General features: G+C 37.8%; 1 long non-coding RNA gene across 1 annotated transcript; it reads right to left on the reverse strand.

The window, feature by feature from the left end:
• Nucleotides 1-670: 670 nt before the first annotated feature.
• On the reverse strand, nt 671-14,366 carry LOC113476220. Its single transcript, XR_003397678.1, has 3 exons — nt 14,246-14,366; nt 3,075-3,132; nt 671-780 (listed from the first exon to the last, which is right to left on the reverse strand). It is a non-coding gene; the product is annotated as an uncharacterized LOC113476220 (long non-coding RNA).
• Nucleotides 14,367-17,945: the final 3,579 nt, after the last annotated feature.

Here is a 17,945-nt window from a genome sequence, read left to right on the forward strand (position 1 = left end):
AGTGTTATGCTTCCAACATGAAGCTCATTGACTTGCCACTGTATCTACATGCCTGTTACAGATGTGATTCATGACCTGAGAAGGGATATTCTCATCAAATGGCTTCTATGTGTAGCCTGAACAGATAAGTGACTGTGCCACTGCTAAGCAATACAAAACTTTATCAGGCAACCTCTCAAAAATAATTGTTATATAAAGTTCAATATTAGGTTCTCAGGTCTTTTTTATAACCTAAACCATTTCTGCCTACTCATCACACTATTTACTCAAGAAGCACCAGGTTTTGCACACTGACTTAAACTGTAGCTTTGCAAACTTTGGCCCAGATCCACTGAAATTGATAACAAGACTCTCACGGTCATCAGTGGGTAACTTTGGTCCCTTAAAAATACCTGCCTTTGGTCCATATAGAATAATTCTTGGAACCAGTGTGCTTTTTGTGAATGTTCAATAGACATTATGGTCCTGCTTTAACTTAGCTAACTTATATTACCAGCGTGATGTTACTGCTTCAAGAAAATGACCTTCTTCCCACTGTGTAAGTATTAGTCAAATGGGAACAATGAGCAGAGAGGAACAATAGTAAAAATCTTTTATACAGGTTTAATTTCTCATCTTACACCTTGATCCGGCTGCAGCTGGTAAAGTGCCACGGCCCCCTGCCACAGCAGTGGTTCATTCATATACATGTTGCAGGACTGGGGGCTTCAGTCTTACGTCGCTTTGTAAAGATCCATAGGGAAAAAACCAAATCTTGATGATTTTAATTACTTCAGCATTCTTGAGTAGAAAACAAGAAGAACCTTGTTAATTCCTATTTTGTCAGACATACAAACAATAACAGAAAATTTATAAAGTTTTAAAGAATGATAACTATCATGTGGAGACATAAAGCTTAATCATTATTTCTGTACTTTTAAAAGTCTGATTCTGTGTTGTCAAATGGTATTGGACCAATAGAAAATTGAGGGAACAGGGTTTCTTTCATTGGCAATGAGTCATCTGTCTTTATTATACTGGCTGGACTTAGCAGGAGCCGTTGCCTAGTTCTTGCCTTGAAGATTTTTATGTCCTAAATGTAAGAATTTAATAACTTGAAGTTAAATGTATGCCATCTCCTTTTTCTTACTATATAAAATGGACAACCGAAAAAAGAGATAGGAGATTTTTTAAAGTATGTTTAGCCTTTGCAATCCATGCAAGTATTTTAGTAAGTATTACATTTTATATCTGGTCAGCGAATTTTGCTGGTGCACATCTGCATCATACTAGTGCTGCATTTAAAATCTAGAGTGCATTTTTATTATTAGGTTTTTTTCAAACAAAGTGCACAGAAATTTGAAGCCAGAATGGCTTCCCTCGTTATCAAGAAAAAAAATACTAGGCTATCAGGAGGGCTGAAATTTTATGTAAAGCTAAAAGTTGCAAAGGTGATTAAGCCCTTAAACATTGAAACAGAAATAAATAGGTGAATTAGCAGTATAGAATGAAAAGCAATTTGCTTTAAAAATAAGAGTGCTTCTACAAGTCCAGTGCCTAAAGCAGCCACTACCGTAGAGTGTTAGTTTGTGAAAGTAACGTTTCCAGTGATCAAATAAACCATTCAGAAAATAGCAAAGTAGACATCTTCCTGTTGATGTGGTGGTTTGTGTTTTCCTTTTAAAATCCGTAGTTTATAGATTACTGTGTCTGCTTTGAGTCCTGGAGCAGTTCCTTTTTGAAACTTTGATGCAACTGCACAAGCTTGTTTATATTTGGTATAAAGCATCAATTTTGAAACTCCCTTCCTCCTGCCAAAATGTAATAAAGTTTGTTTTCCAATACTACAATCTGAAGAGACCAATTTAAAAATTCTATGTATAAATCACTGTAAAATATACCTTGAATGAAATCAAAATCTGTCTTTTTACCTTTATGTAAATTGTGCTCACCCAAAGTTAAGAGTTTATTTTGCCTAACTTAATTTACTTGAATATTTATTTGTAGAACAAGGAGGCAGCTGTCTGAGGAATGTTTACTTTTATTTGTTAATGTTAATTTGTACATTGTGTAATGCATTTTTATTTTTTAAATTATGTATATTTCTTTTTTAATGCACAAAATGTTTACGTACAACTACTGCAAATTTGTGTATACTGTCACTAAGCTTTATTCAGTTAATACAGATGACATGAAAATGTAACAAGTCTTACATTTTCATCTGGGTTATTTTTTACATAACTGATGTATTGCTGACAATAAATATAAACACAAAATCACTTAATGTCTTTTTTTTTTAATAGATGTAGTATACTATGCTGGGATAGAGTAACAATTAAAGCCAGATCCCTAAAATATTACCACCTTTTAAATAGTCTCCTTTTTTGAAAGAATTTAGCAAACATATTCTTGTTAAAAATTGGTATTTCTCTTTAAAAAGAAAGAAAAATACTTCCTGGTGTTATGGTAACTATTGAGGTCCATTGCTACAGTCCTTGTTGACATAGAAGTCTACAATGCATATTTAATCAACTGATAAATGTCCAATAAATGCAATAAATCAATGGTATTTAAAATTTTGTCCATTAATTGCCATTCTTAGTTTAGAAAAAAATTTGTGGAGAATAAGGGATGGATCAAGATCTCACTGAAAGACATCTATTCACTTCACTGAAGCTGAATCTGACCCTATACAAGAAGGAACAAGGAGCAAAATCCCCCTCCTCCAACTAAACAAACATGCCCAATGTAATCAATAAAACTGTTGTTTACATCCAAGTTGTTGAATAAACATTACCAAATTCACTCTATTTTCTTCTAGAATCAGGAATTTGTTGTTGATTACCTAAGGAAAAAAGTGACTCCACACTTCTTTCATAACTGCCTCTATCTCTGTGCTCTCCAAAACTCGATTTTTTTCATGTCGATTTCTGCAGCATATATTTACACACCAGTTCATGGGGGTTTGTCCAATATTTATTACCTCCCCAGTAACCCTTCCAGGCTAACCCTTAAAATTTTGAAACCCAGTTTTGAGAGCATACAACTTTGATTTTAGAGGCATTTCAGGATTTTCAGAAGTACCTCCTATATACATTTTCTCCTGCTGGAATCCACAGTAAAATAACAGACGCATTGGACTTGTCTTCCCATCTGCAATTTAATAGAGGAATTTTTTAGATCATTTAAAGTTGTTTAATTCAGTACAGGCAGAATTCTACATTTAAAAAGGACACTTGGAGAGAAGAAAAATAAAAGTCTTACTTAAACATGCAGAAGAGAATTATGGTATGCTCATGAAGATCATATGGTCTTCACATTCAGTAAAGAAAGACTGCAAATGATTGTGAGACTTCTAGATTACAGAGTGGGAAATTTATTCTTTATTTAAAAAAATACTGGGAGGATACGATTTTCCAGTACAAGTATTATGAAAGGAGATAAACAGGTAAGTCAAGAAGTTTAGGTATGTCTTGTAAGTATTTTAGCTTTTTAGTAATGTGGTGGTCTACAGTATTAGGTCTAGAAGATTATCTTGCTGAAACAGTAGCGAGCTTAAGCAGCCATTCACGTTCTGGTTGGCATCACTAAGCACAATTTAGCTACAGAAAAAATTATTTCAGAATCTTACGGTTGTTTTCTTAGACACAGTAAAGCTGAATGTCTGTCCAAAAGCAGCCAATGACCAGGCAGATGAACAAACAATTTGTGCTTTTTCAGAGGGGTGGGGATCTGTAGCAGGAGGGGTCTTAGTATCTGCTTGTCTGTTTGTTTATTTTTCAGCAGAGTGAGCAGCTGACTCATTTTGCTTACCTTCGTTTGGGCAGTACCCCTGGCAATGGACAGCTTGTCCTGTGGTGACATGCTGGTGAAGCATCTCCTACATCCTTGTGAAAGCTGGCATCTTTACTAAGTTCTACTTGATCTGAAAGGTTGCAAGGCTTACTGTGAGGCACACCTTCAGTGACAAATGCCACTGCTCATTCTATTTGCCATCAGGTAATTTCACACCAGGAGAAGATTGAGCTTCATGAACAGTAGTCTCAGAATGGCAGATTGTTAGCACCAATCTGCTGGTACTCAAGCGTGGCAGTGCTTTAAATTGACCTTTCCAGCCTGATGGATAACCCATTTCTGGTATGAATATTCTGATACTGTTGGATGCTACCTAATCCTGCTTGTCCCAGCCTGGTTAGGTAACAGGTCTGCTGAAAAGGAGGTGGGAGTGAGGGTCCTGGTGGACAACATACTGACCATGACTCAGTTGCGGACCCTGGCAATGAGGGCAGCAACCACATGCAGAGCTGCATTGGTGAGAGCTTGAAGGAGGCGATTAATCCCCCCAGCCCTCACAAGGCTCTGTTAGGAGCCCTGTGTTTGGTTTGGGGCCCCCTTTAGGTGAGGGAAAATGTCCGTCAATTTGTCAAGGTAGTGAAGCTAAAATTTAGCCACAGGATCATAATCTGTGATCATAGCTATTGTTGGTTTCCATATTCAAAGAAATCATTTCAAACAGTTGAGGGTTGAACCTATTTAATTACATTTATGTATTTACAAGTCTTTTTCGAGACAATAAGGTTTGGTACTTGTCTGTTTATAGATGAGGCATTGGTGGCTCCCACATACATTTAAATATTTTGTGGGTTGTATTCAGAACGTAGGCCTGAAGTTTATTAGAATTATGTTCTGAAGTTGAAATTATAAAATAAATGAGGCTTTGTTTATTGTCAAAGATAGCCTTCATAGTGTCATATTTCTTTAAAATGGCAGAAGATTACTTGTCTCTCAATAAATATCAGATCAGTTTTGCTTAGCTTACAAATGAAAAAAAAGTTTCATCACAAATTCAGTGTTGGATTTGAAAGCAAGTCTAATTTTTTTTTCTTCCCTCAACAATTATTAAAACAAAACCCCTTTCTTACCTATACATGTCAAACTGTGACAAATCTCAGCTTTTTAATTCTTCCCAGTGCTGCTTATTGAGCTGCATATATGAAAATAGCAATATAATTTGAGCCCATGACTAGAATTTAGTTAACAGTTCTGTGAAGGCACATTCAGTTTATTGACTGCCCAGTATTGATTATTTTTAATGTGCTGCCTAATGAAGTCCTAAAAAAACATCTCCCAAATTGAACTCAAACTTACTTACAGAACTTGTGTCACAGAAAAAAATATGAAAACTGTCACAGAAAAACAAAGGAAGGGTGACATGTTGTGTCTTGTTTTCTTACTCTAAACCTGTTTCCCTAACAACTTTCTTCCTATGACCCCATTGTGTCTTGGTGCTTGAAGCAAATGCCAGATTTTGTCCTTACTTCTGATTTGCCCTGATTGCTGTCATAGCCTTCATTTTCTTTTGATGTGTCTTCTTACTCTTAAGATCATGGTTAGACAACAATAATTACCAGTTTATAACTGGTATACAACAGGTATTTGATGGCATGCTATCAAAAGCAAAAATATGCATGCTTATTGAGGATTTGAGGCTGAAATAATTTGTTTCCTCTCTTCATGCAACCAAAGCTGCAGCTATGTATTTGGAAACCTTGAAGATACATGATTTACACTATTCCAGGTTCAATCACACCGTTCTGCTGGTGTTACTTTACACTTTTCTCTACTGTTCCCTTGTTATGCTCATTTTGTGTTAATTTTCATTTTAAAATCATAGTAAAGGCTGTCTGGTCTGTGTGTACAAGTATAGCAGAACAGAGAACTCCCTCTTTGGAAACCCGACTGTGATATGACAATAAACAATGATTAACAGAAGCCCAAATCCTCAGTATCTGTTATTTTTCAAGAATTCTGGGATGAAAGCTTGGTGGACTAGCTTGGACATGGTCTCTATTTGTAAAGTCCCTGAAGAATAAACCACCACAGAAGTCAACCAAAACCCCTATTCCCTTGAGCACCTCCATGGCAGGAGGTTATGTATTCACATTTACTATTTCTGAATGTTGCACTAAACACACACAGATGTTCTGGTTTTAATTACTTTATCTATAAATTCTATAAACAACTTAAAATCATGGGTAGTACAGATGATAATGTATATTTAAAAAAATTTATCAGAGGTGTAACATCATACATGTGATAACACAGAGCTGAGTTCAGGTCAATATTCTGTACTTAAGGTCAGGAGGGGAATCTCCGTGTGTGTATTTCAGCTTTGGATCTCATTTTTAGTTTTGATATTGCACAAAATGAAAGAATTTCAATCATGTAATTTGATATGAACCAACATAATAGAGACTAAAACACCCCACATACCCAGTACTGAAGAATAACACAGGTCTGCTCCTTTTCAACCGAGAGCTGAACACATGTAACTCGCATCTCCAGGTGGCCAACCAGACCATGAAGGCCTCACTTCTTTCTCTCACTGGCTGCTTCTGCAGGGACCAATTCTTGCTGGAATCACTCTCTTCAAACAGGCTCTGTTAGGCATTCATCTGGTTATTAGTCCCTGAAACATAAACTACCAGTTAGTGACTAATACTGACCCTGTGACTTACTAGCAAAGAACCAATGTTCCATACAATGCTTGACTCCCAAGATAGTCTGACATACTGGTAGGAAATAAAGTTTCACTGGCTCAGTATTACCTGTTATTTTAAGGATTATGTTGGTATCTTCCTCACTGCTCTGTCTCTTCAATCTCCAAGACTGAAGAATTCTATAGCATCATTTTGTGAGGGGAAATTGGTGACACCAGTTTTCAATCAGCCAAGGAAAGAAAAAAAATAATTAGCTGGCATTTTTGTGACTGCCTGAAGTTGAATTTAATGAACTGCAGCAAAAGCTTTCTGCAACATTAGGATAGCAGCTGGAGCTAAACCCTACATTTCTGCCTTAAATGGCCTCCACTTACTAGCTGATGAGCAAACCATTAGTAGTCATTTGTTCAGTTTTACAGAAATATAAAAGGAAGCTTTGCAGCACAAGCGAGAAGTTGTCAATCTCAAATGCTCTCCAATCCCATTGCAGAATTGCAGTGCTAAAGAAGCCAGGGCAGAAGCCTAATGGCCTCAAAATTGTAAATGGGCCCTTTCAGAAGGGCAAAACATTGTTTACATTAAAAATTGCTATACTCCATCTCTGTTAATTCATTCTCTTTGAAATGATGTGGTACTGCAGATGACAAGACTTCCATCTGCCACCTTAGATCAATGTAATGGCAGTACAATGTGTTTTTCCAGAATACTTCATGTGTCTCATCAAAAAGCCTTACCACCATGTATTAAAAATTGTCTTTATGCTTAACAAGTTCTTATAACCTATAAAGCTTTTTGTTATTATTTAAGGATTTATATACCTATAATAACACTACAGAGATTATAAGAATAGAATATAGTTTATAATAGCATTTATTATTACTCGATTTACATTGTTTAAAGCTTTTAAGCCCTGCTTCAGTAGTTATCAATTATCATGCAAAACATCCTGGGCACTCACCCCCCTAAACTATACTGAACTATGTATATAAGAAGAAAACACATATGCAATGGTGTTGGGAATTGTTGGGGTTTTTTTCCAGCAGAATCGCAGGACAATTAAATATAAGTAAATTACATTAAATTACTTTCAAAGAGGGGAAAAATATTATTTTAAATAATCCTCAAAATCACTGCATGCAAATTTCCAGATTTTCACTCTCATTGCTTTTCAAAAAACCCCCAGATCTTCCAGTTACCATACCATTTCTGAGGACAGGGAGAGAATTTGTTCACTGTGCTCTCAGTTTCTCTGTGGAAGGCTTGCATTAACTGTGTATTTCTTCATATTTCCATTGCCTTTCTGAGGGGAAAAAATAAAATCTTTCCCCTTTTGTCTTGTCAACTTTGTACATATTTGACTCTCAGCCACATTATCTACATCTATGTTTCAGTCTCTCATCTCCTGGAAGTCTTTTGACCCAGCTGAACCAGCTGCTAAGAGCATTAACAGAGGAGAACAAGCTAGAATAGCAGGAAGGGTACCGGGTGTCTACAGTTAATTTGGTTTTTTTTTTTTGTCTTGATATAGTACAAGCATAGTTTTACACAGAGAGCTGTAACAAGGAGTTATCCTGTCCAGAATAGTGTTTATGACTCTAACATGATGATACAGTACGGAGCGAGACAGGCCTGGTATGACAGGAGGGCCCTTGAGCCGTAAGGGCAGGATGCCGTGAAGAGGGCCACAAGCACAGGATGTTGAAGGAAGGGGCACAGACTGGCACTGGAGATCCCTTGGCTATAACTCACCCATGTTAAAGAAATGCAGAGCTGGAACTGGACAGAACTGGTTTTACGGATAACAAAGAAAACAAAGAAATAGTGTCTAATGTAAAATACACCATAAACAGTAAATTTGGGTGTAATACGGCACTGCAGACCAATAAAGACAGAGCAAAGGTGTAAGAGGGTCTTGGCAGGCATATAAAAGTGACCCCAAGTTGCTTGTAGAGTGAGGAAGAAGAAACCATTAACATGAACATCATATTCCTCCAAGTAAAGGACTCCAGATGCTGACAATTCATTGTAACACCCCACCACTGCCACCAGCATGACACCACCAAGCTGAGCACCCAGAGATGTGAGTGGAGATGTCAGCCTAACACTGAGAGAAGGGGTGGGTGCTAGGAGATGTGTGTATAAAAAAGTTTAACTGCATTATCATTCTTTTTAATTATTCTTTTAAAATTATTAGATCTGGACTAATAATGGTTAGACTGCTTTGCTTTCAGTTATTCTAACAATACTTATATAAAAGGTGTGCTTCCTCTGTGCCTATAAGCAAGATTAAGAGTGTAACAACTCTGCAGCAGCAGAGAGAATTCTGGGTCAGACGGATAAGAAAAAAAGGATAGATGAATTTTTATGATACATGAATATAAACAGAGTAATCCCTTCTTGGTACATCAAATTTTAAAAAGAAACAGAAAAACCTGAAAGCTAGATACACTCTGGCTTAAAATCATTAGACAAATGTGTAGAAATGAAAGCAAAGGTTGTCATTACCTCAAGGGCACATTTGCTATTTTTAATGGAGAAATTCAAGCTAGTTTAGTAGGATCTTTTAATTCAGAACTGAATGAAAAATCCTAAATTTACCAAATTTGCACTATGTGCAAAACAATGTGATGACAGAAAAAAAATCAACAATGACGTTTTATGTATGAAATATTTAAAGTATTTATTACCATAAGCAAGGTTTTTATCTGGACTGCAATGGCAGATGATGTGTCACAAGGCTAACCAGATGAACTAATTTTGTCTGCCTAATATACCAGTGAGCTAGAAAACTACAGTAAGGATACAGAACTTGATAATGCTAAAAAAAGAATAATACTGACTGAGCACACATGGTAAAGAAGCCTATGGGCTAGTTACTGAAAGTAGTAAAATTATGAGCAACTGGAACAAAAAAGTGCCTGGAGTGAACTAAAGAGTAGCTAGTATTAACTATAAAACACTGCAAGATAGCAGTGGGGGACAAAGAAGAGTAAGGGAAAATATGTCATAAAGCAATGAGGCACAGCAAAATCTGATATGATCAAAGACATAATAAAGCATGTGCTGTGAGGCTTCTCTCCCCTCAAGGGCAGAGTAGAATTATTTCAAAATAACTTACATTTGTGATAGTAAATAGCCAAATAGTGCCTTTAAATATAATTCAACAAAGAAATGGTGAAGACAGGGAAAGCATAAGTAAGGAATTACTTTACCTATCTTCTTACAAATGACTTATTATCAAAAGAGATTAATGAGTGGAAAATTTGAAATTCATGTTTGAAAGACAACAAAAAATGCAAACTTTTCATAATACCCCGAAGGGCTTTTTTTTGCATTTACACTACTGTCACGGTCCACTCAGTGGACTCATGATGGTTCATTTGCTATGATCTCAAAAGTGCAAAATTAAGGTGACCAACACCAAAGGGGACAGCAGTAATAAAACAGTGAAACTTTGTTGTGTTGCCCGTGAAGCGGCATGCGATAGAGACGGGTGGAAGAAAGGAGAAAAGTTTTAGAGAGAGGGGAGAGAGAGAGGTTATAGCTACCACTGCTGATCTCACGACGTCCTAATGGTCCCGGATCCAGCTGATGCTTTGTCGATCGTCGTGGTCCTTGGTGGGGAAGCTCCCAATTTTCGTTGTCCAGAAGTCATCCTTTTATGCTCAGTAACACACCTTGCTCCACCTCTGCCTCAGGGGTCTCTGCCCTTCTCGAGCGAGGCCATCGCACATGCGCAGGGAGGGGCGTCCGAGGTGTGGTCAGTCTTGGAGTCAGGTAGCCTTCCACCAGGAGGTGTGTTTTGGTATTATAATTAAACAAAGTTTGTCTAAGGTTCATGATTTCTTCATCGATGTTATGGCAACAGTTCCAATCCATCTTTTTTGACAGTGGCTATGCAGTTATCTCTAACAGCTCTGGCTAGGCCCAGGCACCAAACAATAGCCCAGCACTCTTTGTACTGCACGGCTCAGGCACTGCAGAACAGCCCAGCACTCCCTGCACCACACGGGTCAGTGCTCGGGAGAACAGCCCAACACTCGCTGTGCCACACAGCTCTGCATTCAGGAGCCTTGGCACCACATTCCACTCCAGGGATCAGCAAGGCCAAGCAGGCCATTGTCGGGTACCTCACTGTCCATGTCCCTGATGACAATGTTGAGACAATGCTGATCTTCTGACCGACTCTTACAACTACCACTAAGCATCATTTGTCTCAGGACTCCCTAGACCAGCATGTGTCCGCCAGCCACTGTATTTCACAGACTTAGGTGGCTTTTTCTTCTATGATGACCAGCAATTTGCTTTTGAACCTATGCTGCCTCTTAGCATTCACCACTCTTTTAATGGTTCCAGAGTGCCCAATTAAGAAGCAGATCTCAGGTATGGTCTGCAGCAGGTGCTGTCGCCATAAATTCATTGCTGAGAAGCAGGAGTGTCTCGCAGTCTTTGCTTTCCTTGGAGCATGATTTTACAGGCAGCAGGGGTAGCTTAGTGCACAGGTAAGTGCCTGAAACATGCCTGTCCACCAATAGCATGATTGAAAGAGTCCTGAGCTGAAGACAGCTGAAAAAAATTATTTTGAAAGGAAGATTTGAAGGAATGTGAATGTCATAATGAGGTGAAACAAGAACAGAATTAAATTCCAGCACATTCAGATATTCAGTGTACCTTGAGAATAAGGCAAGAAAAAAACATGTAACTGAAGTGCATGTAGACAAAAAGACTTTGATATATGGCCCAGATATATGGCCTTGAAAAAGTATTTGGGCAGATTTCAGCTTGAATATTCATTATTTCTAAGACTAAAGCATACTCTCTCCAGGAAAGTAGTAGAAATGCCATCTGGTGAAACATTCAAAATAAACTGCCTTACAGCAGTGGAACATTTGCTGAGCCAAACAGTCCTGCAAGCCAGGGGAAAGCACCCAGGTCCCCACCGTTACACTGCTAGGAGGCACTGGGTGTGTTACTGCTGATAGGCCAGGGTAGCCTACAGTGACAATTCTGCAATATTTACTAGTATAACAACTCGTTTCCATTACTTTTACCTTCATTAATCTTTATGCAGTTTAGGATACCATATGTTGACTTTCTCATTTAAAAATATCTGAAAATCCTTCGGTCAGAAGACTTAATTTTTTCTTCACTTTGGAGGAGAACCTAAAACAGGGGAACTGAGAGGAGGAGCTGACTGTAAAGTTAAAACCATCCTTTTTACAATCTTTTGAATCAGGAAAAATTACAAAGCTTTTGGAACCCTTCATTTCCGCCTTGTCCCATAGAAACTTCTTAGAAGATTAGAAGCAATTTCCCCACAATTTCTTTGCCATAACACACTAAGGAGTCAGCAGAAGATTAAGGGACTTATGGACAAGAGAAAAGATGAATTTGGGTGGAGGATGGGGGTAATGGTCAAGAAGCAGAGAAGTGAATGGTGACAGTTGACTATCTGAAGTGAATAAAGACTAAACGCTGTGAGAAAAAATATCATGTGATCATATAATTGACAATATTGTATAACACATACATATTTGCTTCCATGCATGCTCTGTTTTTTTTGGACACTGAGGCAGATAACAGTTTAGGATCCACAGAAGACTTGATGAGATTAACAAATAACAGAAAAGTGTTTTGTTTTATAGGTTCTAATACATTCAGGCACAAACATGGACAATATCATTATTTCTCACACCCACAAGTAGGCCAGGCTGGGCTCCTGGGGATTGGAAAATATTTAAAATTATGATATAAAACTAATTAATTAATCATAGACAGGTGAAGAAAGCCCTCCCCACTACAGCTAGTAATTTCTGAGATGAAAATACTGAAGTAAAAAGGGAAAAATGTCATCAACTTTTCCATATTTTAAAAGCCAACAAGGCTTTCTCTCTTACAGTTTATCTGCATTTCATGTATCATGCATATAACCAATTGCTAGGTTCTCAACCGACCAAAGAGGTTAACTTCCTTTGTACACTGTCTAATAGAAGAATATTTATTCACTACTTATATAAAATGGACCTAAAATATAGTGAAAGCATGGCCCAGAGACATTAACTAATCACCTTCAGATTTTTAGGTACCAAAATTAAATAAAATTATGAAATTAATACCTATTTATATATGTTTATATTATATAATTTATATATTATTTATATAATACTGATTAATACTCTATCACCGGAGATTTTGGGCTTTGCTCTTACAAAATTTGCTTCCTGAGAATTAAATGTTCTACAAGTTGTCATCACCACATCAGTATATCAAATTAAAATGATTTTTCAGATGAGCTTCTAATATTTTTGGCTGAAAGAAGGAAAAAAACAGGCATGATCTCGCCACATAATATTTCCCTTGTCACCAGTTTGCATCCAAGCACTTTTACCTCATGGTATATACTGTCATGTTAGATGACTTTATAATTCAGTTTACTGGAATTAGCTTCACTTTCCTGGCATTGTCTAGATTACAATTAGAGGAGGTTATTTCACAAACTCTACACTGGTTTTAGAACAAACGTATTGAGACTTCTAGTATAGAGAAGCTGATGCCTTAATAAGTATGATAACAAATTCAGCCGTGTTGTTAATTTTCCAGTTGTAGGTCCTTATCTTCATCTAAGAGGGTGATGTAAATTTTCCGTACACTTCAGTGAAGGAGTATGTAGCTACACCTGAATGGCTCCTCTGGAAAAACAAATATCTATTTCATGATCTTTCAATAGCAAACACTCAGAGGCATGTTTCTGTTTCTTCTCTTCTCCACAGGAAAACACTATAGTGCTGCAAGATGTTAAACTACCCGGTCTAGTTTCACACTTGTACCACCTATAACCATGGCCCGTGCGGCTTCCCTAAACCCTCTTTAATAATCTGGATTTTCATGCATTGGACTCCTAGGCAAAGTAAATAGTACTTTGAGGTAAAATAAAGTCTGTAGCTATAGCATAGCTCCACTCAGTTTTGATTCTCAGAACAATTTCCCTACAGTCTGGTGAGAACAGGGCAAAGACCCAGCACTTCAGCACCAAGATCTGCACAGGTGTATGAAGCATAACTGTGTGAGCCTACAAAAATTAGGGTACAACCACAACACTGGAACCATTTATAAGCCATCATAATAGTACAAAAAGGGTAAAAACTTAGGGGAAAACTGCTTTTCTTATTTGCATAGCACAGGGCCAGAGCAAATATGCTGGAAGCATGTAATAGCTAATGACTTAAAGGATGAGAAAGATGCCAACTTCACTGAATTAAGGATGAAAAGAACTCTCTGTTCAGCCTGACTCCTAATAAATTAGCAGATAAGACACTGAGGTAACCATAGAAACTTTACAAAACTTTCTAGCATTAAACTTACTAATTATTGCAGATTTCTTCCATTTCATAAAAAGTTTTTTAAAAAAATGTCTGGTTACATGGCAAAACAACAGAAATTACCAAAGCCAGGTTTGGAGGACCTTAAATGTTTCAGGAGATCAGTTGATAGATGATAGAAGAAATGAACAAACAGAAAATCAACTTGTTCACAATATCTACTTTGATTTTACGGCTTGTACTAGAAAGTGCAGTGTCAGTGAATACTGTACTATTGAAGAGCAGAGTGCTGCAACAGCATTTTGTGATCATGTAGCAACAGCAAGGAAAGCCAGCCAGGCAGAAAGCCTGGCACAGAGAACTCTCAAGACTGCATGTTTTCCTTGCCCAACACTAATGATTGTTGAAGAAGAAACAATAAAAGCAGGAAGAAATGAGAGTACTCACAGAACATGGACAGACTAGTGCGAAAAACCACAACCATCTCCTCCCAGAGGCTAGACCAGAGAATTTCAGCTTTATCAGTTGTGATTATAACAGAGTCCACAGAGAATACCATGGTATCTTGACAACTGTTTAATTTAGAAGGCAATAAATGAAGCATTCATTTCAAGGAGAGAAACAGAAAAATCAAGGCAATAAAGGATATGCTCTGTTTGATTTCATAGCAGCATTAACTGCAGTTCTTAAATATTTTTTTTTTAAAGAAAAGTGGAACTTACCTTCCTTGGCATACACATATGGCAACATACACTGTGAATATCCTCGTTGTCCTGCTCACTCTTATGGAAAAGTTACCTTAGCTATGTGGAACACATATTCACATGCCACCTTGTAAATGAAGTGTGGTCATTGTCAAGGACGGCTCACCCTGTGGCAGTCAGAACTTTTCCCAGGCAATGTGTACATGGAGGCACAGCAGAGCCATCACAAGGCAGCCTGCACAAAGCCTGTCTGGGCACTGAGGAGTTTTTTGGTGGTGGTTAAAGAAAAGGCAATGGCGAAATGCAGCTCTATTAACGCAAGATGTGCCATGCTGCTTGTTCACAGTCCTGAAGAAGATGCCCTAGTCATGGTCTATCTTTAACACAGATGGATCCATAAGGGCTCCAGAGAATGCTGTTATTGACTCAGTACTCAGAGAAATGCAGCTACGATTCCAGGTGTCACTGTCATACTTGAAAGTCTGCAAAATAGAGTCTGAATATTTTCTCAGACTTTATAGATATGTCCTACAGGACTGATTAACATTTTTGACAATAACATATTTATACTGTTATGTCTTTTTTTCAAGTACGTAATGTATGTAATTGCTTAGTATCCTTTTTACCAGTTCAGTAAACCCAAGTACCCTGGTATTTCTACTGCTGTGAAGGTAATAAGCCCAATTATTAAGATCCCACTGTGTGGACTCTCAATGTGCTTGCCTTAGAAAAAGAACAAAGACTCAACAGTTTCAAACATTATTCCCTTTTCCATTAAAGCCCCCTGTAGTCTGAGGTAAAAGCAATTTAATAAAGCCCCCTTCTGATGTTTACAGCTCTAAAAAGAAGAAAGGAGAAGCTTCAGAAAAGTTTAATCGGAACACTAAAACAAATTGGGGAATGTTTTTTCTGTCACTTGTGTGATGTCTTCTAGACACTTTTACATGTCATCAGACCAATTAGCCAAAAGGAGACCCATCTGAACAAACTGAACAAAAATTACTTCATCATTTAACAGGAATAGCACCTTTTCAAACATTACCATCCAACTTTCATTTCTTTGAATCAAAGTGGGACATCAAAGATGTTAGATTAAGAGCAAAGATCCATAACTGCTAAAAAAAAAAAAAGTGAAAAAAGTGATGGTCCAAGAAAAAAGATTAATCAAGTAGAGGTGCAAATGAAAGCAATGAATCTCTAGCAGAGCTTTTAGTATAAGCATTAGTCTTTGCACATCAAAATATGACTCGTGAAAAGCTTTACAGAATTTTCCCAGTGCTAATTATTATGAACTTTAGACTCCTGAAAACTTACTTATAGTTTAAAACTGATCTGCTTGTATATACTTATGTCTTAAGACACTAGAACTTCTTGCATGTTATAATGTCTTGGTAGAGACCAGGGAGAAAGAACAAAGTGTGTTATCAGAAATCTTTCTACATCTATAAGCTGGTTTTAGCTTGTGTATGCCCAATATCCATTACTAGGGGACTAGCTCTAGAAGCTATATTAAAAATACCATTAATAAATTATAAATGCAAGCAGGGTACCAGCTAGCTAAGCACAGTACCAGTGAGCCAAGACACGCCTAAGCCCAAAACATCAGACAGTTTTTGATTATGTAAGGCCTGAACTTGGATATGTGGATGACAATATAGTTTCAAATACATTTGCTTCCTCTTTGAAGACCTAACAGGCACATTTTCTCTCTTGCATAATAAGAGAGGGCATACAATACCTAGGAGTCTCCACTAGGTAGTCAGGTGTCCAGTGTTCTGCCTGGTATTTTTGGGGGGCCTGCAAAAGTAGCTACACTCTCTGGACAAACAGCTAGTCATTTGCTGAAGTGGCAGAAAGGTCATTATTCATTTTTAAGCTTGGCATTATCAGTAAAGAGCTCTGCCTGTGTTGATAAGTCAGCTTTCTCTTATCTTACAAACCAAATAATACCTCTCTCAGAAATGAAATCACTGTCAAGCAAAGTAACATCACTTTTGTTATAATATCAGTGTTAAGCACGGTACAACGCAGAGTGAAAACAAACCACAACGAAGCTGGACACGTTCAAAAGCCTCACTGTAGCAAGTTAAGGTGAAGAACAAGGAGTGGCCTCCCTTGGAACAAGCAGTGAGATGTGAGGTGGTCACAGTGCTGTCCTGGGAGGATGAATTTTCTCACGCGTCTAGGCGGGTTAAACTTGCATTTTACCAGAGGTTAGACCTAGGAAAGTTAATGGTGGGCCTGCAACAGAGAAACACGTACAAGGCAATTACTTTCTTAGAAAACTAAGTGCTGCCCTATCTTTTTCATATGGAATCTGCAATTATTAACACTATTACCAGAGTTTTTTGTTACTTTCTTCATGCCAGTGTTCCTGCAACAACACAATGGCTATTTCCAGTTCCTTCCTCAATAACAGGTGGATATGAGAGCTCCTGTACTGAACATATGAATAATGAGCAAGGCACACATTTGGGTGGAAACTGTTCAAGTGAGGCATTTGTTCTCTGCTTCTTTCTGTTGTCCATGCTATTCCCACTTTATAATAGTGCTTTCAAAGGATTTCTCTGGAGAGGACGCTGGAATTAAACTATGTCTCTACTTTTGATTGACTGCAAAGCAGCTGTCAATCAACCAAAGTGTCTCCAATCTCCTTCAGAAATTACAGTAAAGAAACTTTGCCAAGCCGGTTATGCCTAGCAGTGCTGATGCTGAAATGTGTGCCGGGCTTAAATAAGAGAAGTGTATTTGGCAGTAGGTAATAAAATGAAGAGACAAAGCTCTTAAGACTCGTCAGTGAGCTTATGTGCTTTGAGAAGGAAAAAAAGTGGAAAATGAGAATGGAAATAAACACAAGAGTGATACAAATATTTCACATTTGGGTATCAGAGGGCCTCATTACCTGAAAAATATTGAGGCTTCCATTATAAAAACACTTTGGCTACATCTGAAACATTCTGTCACTGTATCCACCATCAGGTCTGGGTGATGAATATTTCAGATGAGATAAAATGATATCTTAATTATTTTCCTGGCAAAGGAACTCTCCAGTCTGACCTGTCCTCCCCTCCTAACCACAATACCTGCGTTTTTACAACCCTGTGCGTTAGCATAAATGGCAAGCTGGACATCCAACAACAGGACAGTGCCTTTGCCTGGCTCTCCAGGGAGCTATCCCCTTACTGACTCAGAAATACTCTCTGCTATGGAAAGATGACAATCTTATGGTAAGATGACATCGATAACTATGCTGGCATCAGCCAGCACCTTCATGAGAGCTACCTTTTGCAAAATCAAACAGAATGTAACATTAAGCAAATCCCGTAAATTTTAAAATATTGTCAGGTTTTTGTCCATGTATCCGTACCTCACGGCGAACTATCAAGAGCGTTAGCACCCGCTGCCCCTAAAGCGGGCACTGGCAGTGCCGCGGGGACCGCACC

Source organism: Athene cunicularia, assembly GCF_003259725.1.
Source record: "Athene cunicularia isolate RWA chromosome 2 unlocalized genomic scaffold, athCun1 chr2_part1, whole genome shotgun sequence".
NCBI lineage: Eukaryota > Metazoa > Chordata > Aves > Strigiformes > Strigidae > Athene > Athene cunicularia.